Source organism: Sceloporus occidentalis, unplaced genomic scaffold (genome assembly GCF_023333645.1).
Source record: "Sceloporus occidentalis isolate IW3139 unplaced genomic scaffold, rSceOcc1.0.p SCAF_3, whole genome shotgun sequence".
NCBI classification, from domain to species: domain Eukaryota; kingdom Metazoa; phylum Chordata; class Lepidosauria; order Squamata; family Phrynosomatidae; genus Sceloporus; species Sceloporus occidentalis.
The window spans coordinates 54,285,247-54,292,957 of record NW_028316983.1 but is presented as its reverse complement, the minus strand read 5'-3'; the positions used below and the strand labels follow the sequence as shown (position 1 = coordinate 54,292,957).

General features: G+C 38.1%; 1 long non-coding RNA gene across 1 annotated transcript; it reads right to left on the bottom strand.

Annotated features, from left to right (window-relative positions):
• Positions 1-2,109: 2,109 nt before the first annotated feature.
• On the bottom strand, positions 2,110-6,846 carry LOC149315931 (uncharacterized). The gene is made up of 3 exons (XR_016280412.1): positions 6,656-6,846; positions 5,550-5,723; positions 2,110-2,530 (listed from the first exon to the last, which is right to left on the bottom strand). It is a non-coding gene; the product is annotated as an uncharacterized LOC149315931 (long non-coding RNA).
• Between the last annotated feature and the right edge of the window lie 865 nt (positions 6,847-7,711).

Sequence of the window (7,711 nt, the reverse complement as noted above, 5' to 3'; positions counted from 1 at the left end):
GAAGAATGGAGATGGCTTTTGACCCCCACAAAAGCTGCACTCACAAAAAAATGGTCTTCTTAATCTTGCTGTCACTTATATAGGATAATTGTTGGCATAAGGCACCTAAAGGATCTCAGCCAGAGGCATTTTTATGCTGGCACCTCATCTATGGAATTCTGTTTCCATCCAGAAATGCTGGTCTGATGGTAGGCTGTTTTAGGTTAAGGTCAGGGTGGGAATTTTTTTTTTTGGGGGGGGGGTTGACCCACTCAGCAGAAATTGTTGCATTATACCCCAATTTTTTGTGAAAAAATATAATTGTTTCCCCAATGTCCCCAGGGTGCATGGGGCATAATCACCAGGTTTTTGATACCCTGTGCTCCGTCCCAGGCAGTGGAGAAGCTTTTTTTCAACTGGAAGTGACTCAGAAGTCAGATTTCATGCCACTTCCTGTTGTCTGGTGTCCTGATTTCTGTAACCCAGACAGTACCAAAATGTGCCAAAAGATTTTTCTATGACCCACCCCCTAGCAGGCATTTGTTGGCACAACATTTTTCTCTATTCCTCCACCCCATTTTGGACCTTGCAAAGGCTCCCAGGGACTAAATGCTTCCCACAGGCCTCACTTTTCCCATCCCTGCTTTTAAGTATTAGGTTGAAATTATTTTATAACCCGCACTTCAACAGAGTGATAATTTATTTTTACTGTTGCCTTTAAGTTTTATTGTGGTTCCTTATATTTTATGTTTGTTTTTCCCTGTCTTCTGCATTTTAGTGTTTTATTCTGTAGATTGATTTTAGGTTGTTTTTAATAATTCCTGACTTTTGTAAGCTGCTTTAATGTTATCAAATTGAGAGGATAGAGGCTTGTGAAATAAATAATCCCACACAAGCCTCATTGACCTCAATGGGTACATACAAGAGTAATTAAAACGTGTCTCCATCTACAAATTAAAATCAATTAATGCTTACAGCTTTGAAAATACCTTTGGAGAATGAGAACATTGATTTTTCTTTTTTAAAAAAATCCAGATAGTGGGAGACCTACATTTAACTTTATTACCATTAAAACAGAAATATTTTGTAGTCACTCATGGAATTCATTCTAAAAAAATTCTCATGTACATATAATTGCATAACTACAAACAGTCTCATATAATATATAGAGCTAACCAAAATAGCATTTTTTCCCAATAAAAACTTATAATGGATGCCTCATTGAGAGTTATCAATATTAACCCTCTCTGTTCAGCATGTAGTCATGGAAAAAACACAATTTTCAAGAGCAACAAGGGCAAAATAGCACCCATTAAAATCCAGTGACCAAATGCAAAAATAATAGCCCAGTTCATGAACACAATGACAAGCTAATGGGGATGTCTGTCTTAATTATCAGAAGGAACCATGAATTTAATTTTAATGCAATGTTGTTTGGGCTGGTCATGCCTTCTAAGTTATAGTCATTTTGCTTTGGGGTAACTTTGTGAGTAACTGAAACTAAATTCTATCATTAAGGTTAATTATAAGGGCACAATACACTGTTGACAGCTTTCTGTAATGCTTCTATTAAACTATAAAGTATCCATTACTTTATGGGGAAATTCCTTAGATAAGGAAGGGCGGCTTTTAATTTTAACATATCACCATTGTGAATGATTCCATTTTTCATACATGCTCTACAAAGGGAGCAGCACACTTACAGAACAAGCCTGTGCGTATTTACTTGGAATAAGTAAGTCTCATTTGGTTCAAAGGGGCTTGGTGCTGTTGTGTGCCTTCAAGTTGTTTCCAATGTATGGGGACCCAAAGCAAGGCTATCATGGAGTTTTCTTAGCAAGATTTGTTCAGGGGTCATTGCCATTGACTTCCTCTGAGGCTGAGAGAGTTTGGCCTGTTACAGACTGCCAAAATAAAGCTGCTTCGGGTCTCTTTGGAGGTATGCTATTTAAATGATGCATGAGTCCTAAGAGTCCGGATGTTGCGCCAAAGCCACACTCCATTCCTAAGCACTGGAGTGCAGCTTCCGGATTTTTAGGATGCATGCATCATTTAAATAGCATACCTCCAAAGAGACCCGAAGCAGCTTTATTTTGGCAGTCTGTAACAGGCCTTTGATTTGCTCAGATACCCAGGGGTTTCCATGGCTGAGTGAGGATGTGGACCCTGGTCTTCCAGAGTCCTAGTCCATCACTCAAACTACTATACTATGCTTGCTTTCCAAGAGTGCCTTCAAGTTGCCCACTGACTTATGGTGTCCCCATGAATATCATAGGGTTTCCTTAGTATACTCAGGAATACTCAGAGGTAGTTTTGCCAGTTCCTTCTCTCATGTAAATTTGCACATGTTTTTCAGTATTTGTGTTAGTGGGTTTTTCCTGAGTTCAACTTCCACCAGTCTAGAACCTAGTGAGTAAATCCCATCACATTGTCCAGCCCACATTTTACCAGCTTTTTTGCAAGGATATCATGGTGGACTTTGTCAAAGGCCTTATTGAAATCAAGATATGCTAGATCCACAGAATTCCCTTCATCTACCAAGCTTGTGACTCTGCCAAAAGAAAAAAAGAAAAAGAGAGATAAGTTTAGTCTGAATCTATTAGCTTAACAAAAGAGGTGAAAGCTACTAGAAATGGTTTGTTGATAAGAATTAGTGCTGCTGCCTGCAATTCTGGGTTATGCTTAGAGGTGTGGTTATGGGTGCCACCATTATGAGTGCTTGCATTTCCAAATTTACCACTAAAAGATAGAGTACTGGGACCTTTCCCCTTATACAGATGTTTATGCATTATTTTACCAGTATAATTCTAAAGCCAATCATTATATACAGAACAGTATGGGAATATATCCCAGAAGATGAAGAAAATTGCATGAACTGATGGTAATGTTCCCAGGCTCTAGTGTCCTACAAGTCTTTACTTACACAGCTAGAGACAATCCTGCTCCTGCTTCAAAGAGGAAACAGACAACATATTTTCCAGGATGTCAAAGGCAATTTTAGGGTGTTAAAGACAATGTTAAAGGATTGCTTTTCATGTATTTGTCTAGTTATCTCACATTTGATTCTGTTAATTCTATTAAGCTTGGAGGGCTGTTCAGAAACTGACCAATTCTGTCTGACCAGAAATGAAATTGGGACGAAAGTAATAATAATAATAATAATAATAATAATAATAATAATAATAATAATATATTTATTTATATTTCCCACCTCTCCCTGTGGATCGATACAGAATTACATCCAATAATGTATTTATATACCATGAGTAATGAGCAAGTAATTTCCAACTCTTTAAAAGACTGTGGCTAACGTGACTAACTTCATCTCATCATTATTATAAAATGAGTTTGAGCTCCAATGCCTTGTCTGTGTCTACTTTACATTTCAAATGAATGTATTATATTCCATTTTTGTCCAGATATACAGCTCTGTGGTTTGGGAGAGCTTCTTTACGTGAAATCTCTCTTCCCCCACCCTAATACTCCTAGCAAACAACAATACATGAACCAAGATTTTGTCGGTCATGTTATAAACATATATAAAGGCCAAATTATATATATACTGTCTTCAAAGTTACAAGAGATCAAATTTAGTATAACTCTAAGAGATAATATACAGTGTGCCCGTGCCATACACGGGTGCACTATATGCGGCTTCCTGCTTATGCAGAAGCCACGCAACAATAAAAACAATGGTGTGCACACCTGTGCGTGTGTGCCACACCACCGCTGCATGCACATGCCTCATTGTTTCATATGGGGCATGAGCCTACATGGATTTTCCCTTATGCAGGGGGGGGGAACAGATCCCCCGCATAAGGGGAGGGCCCACTGTATTACATTACCCATTTGTATTCTTTCCTTTGCAAACAATGGCTGGACTCCTGTTGGGTACTTAAGTCTTTGTAAGTGGACTTAAATTTGCAGGAATTAGAATTGGACAGTTCCATAATATCCATATTCAGTAAAGAGCTACTGTGAGCCTTATTGCATGAGAAAACAAAGCTGAAATGGAGCCAGAGAGTAGTGGCTGTAAAAGCATGTCTTTTGTTTAGATGGAAAAATCCATTCAACAAAAGACACGCTTTTACAATTATTTCCCATGGGAAGAGAACTGAAACACTACGGTGTAATGTGATAAGACACGAAAAAAGCTGCTACTCTCTGGCTCTGGTTCACTTTCTTTTCTTGTGTGACAAGGCTTTTTATTACATGGGGAAGTCAGTAAAGTGATCAATGCACATTGGGAACAGTGGTGCATTGGGACTTAGCTGGGGATGTTCTTGCTGGTGTTCTATTATACATTTTTGCAATTCACTGGCAGGGTTTTTTTAATACCTCTGCTATGTAGATAGGTATATGTAAAGTTGGACAATGTACACTGTGATAGAAGACTCTGGCCTTTAGTTGTTTATGTCATTACTCTATAGTCCCTCCTTACTGGTTCAGAGCTGAGGATGTACATGGATTTTATTTCAGTTCATTTTTGGAAATAAAGTACCAAAATTTGCAAATCTCTTCATGTTTGGGATGGAAAGAACTTCAGATTTAAAAAACAAAAACAAATGTGAGACAAACTGACAGATTCATACATTCTGGTCCAGGGATGTTCATGCTCAGCTCTTTGAAAGTTTGGATTTGAATCAGGTTTATTTAACCATGTTATTGCTAAACTAAAGTTGCAATTTTTGAGAGGTCTCTAATTTAAACACCAAAAAGGAACACAGGTTCAACATGGTCCTTTGAATGTTGGAAACATTTGTTTTACTAAATGTGGTGGAGGAAGCATTTTTTCCTTGAGTTCAGTGTTGAAGAATTTGTCACCATTTATAAAATTAGGAGGAAAGAATTTGAGGTTGTTTTTTTTAAAAAAATGATGCAGCAGAAAACAATTATGAAAGAATTATCCATTGTTATAAAGACAACATCCTGTCTAGCTAACAGGAACAGCTTGGAAATGTTATAGTTTGGATTGCAACTCCCAGAACACTCCAGCCACCTTGGCCACTGACCATGCTCACTGGCAGACTCCTGGGAGCTGTAATCCCCAAAAGTAATTATTCTTAGTTCTGCCCAGGCTTGGGAAAAGTTGTAAAGAAATCTCTTTTCCATCCTTCCAACCTACAAGGTAAAAAGGCATCCAATCCTTACCTGAAATACACAGTTGGAACAGTGCAGTCAAAACTATTTCCAGTTATAGGGACTCCCCCCCCCCCTCCGCCCCATGCATTCATATCATAGAAAAAAATATTCTGCTCCTTCTGTTAGGCAAGACTGCATATGAAAACTCCCCTCCCCAATTCCTGGAAAGAGACTTGCAAGAGTGAAAGGAAAATCATGCAGGGTAAGTAGGCTTTTCCTCTTTTATTGCAAAGTAATCCCTTCATATTCTGAGAAAGTATTTCTTCTGATATTGTCTTAAAGCCTAGTGTTTCCTGGGTGACAGATATCGTATTAAGCAGCCAAATGCCATAATCTTCTGCCACAAAACCTCTGCAGATGCAACACGCTTTGATGTACATGGGAAAGTGGGAACATCTGTTCAGTGCTATGTAGAGAGAAGCAATCACCTGTTCTGAGTCACAGAGGGGTGTGTCTCTGTGTGTGATTTTCCCAAAGTCCAAGAGAAAGCTTCATCTATGAGAAGATATGCTAAGTAGAAGAGCTATATGTGTAGTTTTCATGATTCCATCAAGCTTAGGCTCATGCTTTCAGCAGGAAAAATACTTGAGACTTCCTTATGCCTGAAAGAGATATCAGTGTTAATTGAAGGACAATCATTTCTAGAGCTGAACTGAAACCAGGGTTTGGAAAGTTACTTTAAAAAGTAATTTGTTCATGTTATTGCATACCATGTTACTTTGTTGCATGGAAATTAGCCATACGCTTAATTTTACTAAAGTTGGTACTACTGGTCTGTCCTTCTGCATTTATCTATATGTTATGAAGAATGTTTTGAGACCATGTTCAAGAGACTGTGGTCTATCTGCACTGTAGAAATAATGCAGTTTGACATTACTTTAACTGCCAAGATTCCATCCTACAGAATCTTGGGATTTAAAGCTTTGAGAAAAAGGAGCATTCTTTGTCAGATAAGGCTAAAGACCTTACAAAACTATAAACCTCAGGATTTCATATGATGGAGCTACAGCAGGTAAAGTGGTATCTAACTGCATTATTTATACACATAGATCATCCACATTTTTTTTGTCTAAAAGACTGAGAGAAACCTATACAAAGGTGCTGTTTGTAAAAAAACAAACAAGGTGCCTCTTTATTGGCATGCCTGTGTTGTAGAAACCTGTGAGAGGAAAGCAGATGACACTCCTAAAATGACAAAATTCAATTTTATCTCGGCTTGGAGTGTCATGTCTCTCATTGGTGGGTGGAGAGAAGAGGCTTGGACTTCCTTGGAAAATGAATCCAAAGACAGCTAAAGACCAGCCAGTTGTGAATTCACCATCTAAACTATTTACAAGTAATTAGAATTACATGACAGTGATGACACAGGGGGCCTCCCCTACTTGAAGGATTCAGAGCAGGATTTTAAGGATGCCACATAAGGAAGCCAGCATACCCATCATACCTAATGCTGCAAACAGAACAACATCCAGTGGGAAACAGCAAAGTCAGAGAGGACCAATTTGAAAATAGGGAGTAGACTGATTTTGCTGACCTTATGGATGGTTGAATCCACCACTGGGTCCTTGTATGCTATCAGAGCGATGCACGTAATTAGCTGAGTGCTGCAACCAGATGAAGATGATTGGACTGGTTTTCTTACAAACTCTCTGTGGGATAAACAAAAGCACATTCCCATCATCTGACTCTCTTGTTAATGATGTCCTCAGTTGCTGAATCAGTCTGGGATTGCTCATCTGGGGAATACAAATAATCAAATTCCATGAAAAAGTCATTTTAGCTTGAGTTGGAGAATTCATTCATTATGTCTCAGGAGAGGCTCACATGTTGGCCCAAAAGCTAAACCCATGATTAGGAGAATAAAATATTCTACTTGTGAACCTTTTCCAGCAGAAGAAGGTAAGCTCTGAAGATCAGTGGAATAAAATGGAATACATTGAGCTGCCTGTCACTACTAGTCCATGGTAAATTTAAATTTCAAATGCACAAACCAGCTATACATGTTGGCTCAAAGGAATATTTATAGGCCAAAAAAAAAAGCCATTGGACTTTTGTGTTTATTATCATCAATTTAAAACAACCATCTGTGATTAAATCCAATTACATTATCTTCTCTAGTGAAGTGTTTGTAGAGGTGGAAAGATGCTGGGATTTCAAGAACGTCAGGTCAAAATTAACATAGTGATTGTGTTTGATCATTACAAATGCCATATGCATGTCCATATCCAGGCAGGAAGAAACACAGAAATGTTTGTGATATAATGTGATTTAGAACTAAGACAAATAAAAGCTGAGATTGGAAACACAGATACCAACTGAGATACTTAAGGGGTAAATTTAGATGATATCAGATGTAATGAGAACACAAAGTCTCATGGCATCTTTAACAATAACTAGCTTTTATGGTATATGAATGTTATTCGCCTAGTGTCTACACCTCTAGGCTATGAAAACACATGCCTCCATAAGTCTTTAAGGTCTTACAGGATTCTGCTTCTGTGCCAAAATTTAGTAAACGTATTTAGTAGCACAAATTTCAGGTTGGTAGTATTTTATAGAATGCATGAGCATGTAAATGAGCATCATCACA